Consider the following 2,324-nt stretch of genomic DNA (forward strand, 5'->3'; position numbering starts at 1 on the left):
CCCAACCCCCTCCACCGGCAGCTCGGGAGGGGCCACGGCCGGGCCTCTGCGCCCGCGGGTCCTGGGAGCCGTTCCGAACCCTGTCCCGTCCCTGCAGACACTCGGGCTTTTCCGGAAGGTTCCAGGGCCGCTGCTCCTGGACTGACCAGAAGGGCTGCCTCGCTCGCGATTACAGGACAAAACCAGCACCAGCACCGTGGCCTGCAGGCCACAGGCCACGGTCACAGGCTCCTGCCAGGGACCAGGCGTGGGAGAGCGGGACACCTGACGGGGTGACTGCAGGACAGCAGAGGGGAGGCAGGTCCACCTGGGCAGGGATGGAGGTGGGTGGGAGCGGCCCTGGCAGCCTGCAGCCTCAGGTGACTGGGGCAGCCTCAGGCACATGACCTCCAGGGCATGGACAGACAGACCTGCTGCATTCGCAGTGACTTCCGCCTGCATTCGAGACAGACCGCGGGACATGAATCTAGAAGCCCCCGCGCTCAAATGACATCCCAAGGACAAAAGTGAGTGCGTGTGAACCACATGGACAGAGCCACTTGAAAATGGAGCCGCAGCCCAACCGGGTGGCTCAGTGGCTGAGCATCGACCCGTGAACCAGGAGGTCACAGTTCGGTTCCCGGTCAGGGCACGTGCCCAGGTTCCGGGCTCGATCCCCAGGAGGGGGCGTGCAGGAGGCAGCCGATCCATGATTCTCTCTCAGCTCTGGCATTCCTCTCTCTCTCTCCCTCCCCCTTCCTCTCTGAAGTCAATAAAAATGTTTTTAAAAATAAACAATTAGACAACAAAATGAAATGGAGCCGGAGCTGCAGTCTTACTCCCCCACGTGGATGTTCTAACGGGCCAAGCAGCCTTTGCTGGGGCCTAAAGCAACAGTGTTCCCAAGAGGCTGTGAGCAAGGGTAACAAGGAAGGGATAGGATGCCTACAGACTGAAAACTAGAGACACGGTTTAGACCAGCGGTTCTCAGCCTTCCTAACGCCGCGACCCTTTCATACAGTTCCTCATGTTGTGGTGACCGCCAATTTCATTGTTACAAATTGAACATAAAGCATAGTGATTAATCACAAAAACAATATGTAATTATATGTGTTTTCCGATGGTCCTAGGCGACTCCTGTGAAAGGGTCGTTTGACCCCCAAAGGGTCGCGACCCACAGGTTGAGAACCGCTGGTTTAGACTCAGCGTCACTGTTAGGTGATCCGCACCCATAGCCACGCCTTCCTTCTATGGATGCAAAGGTTCCCCTTCCCTCTCCCATGAACGCCCGTCGCCCGGCCATCGGAACCTGGGCTTCCGCCGGCACGAGCTCCCCGAGTCCCCGTTCTTCGTCCCTGAAGGACAGCTGCTGCCTCTCCCTCTGAAAGGCCTGTTATCTTGGGGGTTAGGTCATCGACAGGCTGGACGGAGCCAATTCAGTCTCACACGCACCTGCCCGGTGGGTGAACACACTGCACCTCAGACAGACGCGCGGGGACACTCCCCCTGGAGACCACGCCTGCCAGCAGAGAGGGGAACAGCTCCCCGGCCCTGGCACACGGGAGTGGCGGACAGTCCTCGAAGGACAGGGCCCACCCTGACCCTGAACAGCCCCAGTGGCCTGATGGTCTCCAGGCGGCCCTGTCATCCTCACTGTGACCTTGGACACCCTAGCCCCCCTTCCCGGTGCCGTCTCCGAGCTGGGAGCCGGTGCGGGTGAGCTTCTGTGGTGCCTGGACCTGGTGCCGCCCGCCAGGTGGGGCGGCTGGGCCTGGGCCTGGGCCGGGTCCGGGTGAGCGGGCGAGTCTGTCCTGTGACAGGCCGTGTGCTGCATTTGGGCAGGTGCTCATGCCAGTCTGTTTGCAAAGGCACTGGTGGCAGCCGGGGGCCAGCAGGTACGAAACAGTGCGTTTCTGCAGAGTCAATATTTAAACGCACTGAGCTGCTAACGTGCCCACAGGCGCGTTCCCTGCAGGGCAGCCTCCCCCCGAGACACCATCAGCCTGGCTCCCGGCCGCAATGCAATGTCTGGAACACGCAGAACATGGGACACACGGGACACCCATCCCCCTGGGAGAAGCAGCACCGCACCCCCTCCCACGAGGCCGGCACCACCAGCTCCCAGTCTCCGAGGGCCCCTGCAATGGAGCGCTCGGGGGTCATCTCCTCAGGACGGGCACCATCAGGTGGGGGGCGAGGGGCCCAGGTCACCCAGCCCAGGGGGTCAGGAGCCAAGGTCTGTACACGGGCCAGGCAGACACGGCTTCTCCAGAGAGCAAGGCCTCAGCTGGCCAGGAGCATGGGTGGAGGTCAGGGAGGACAGAGGGGCTGAGGGGCTGAGGGGC

This window comes from Myotis brandtii, unplaced genomic scaffold (genome assembly GCF_000412655.1).
Source record: "Myotis brandtii unplaced genomic scaffold, ASM41265v1 scaffold743, whole genome shotgun sequence".
Classification (NCBI taxonomy): Eukaryota; Metazoa; Chordata; class Mammalia; order Chiroptera; family Vespertilionidae; genus Myotis; species Myotis brandtii.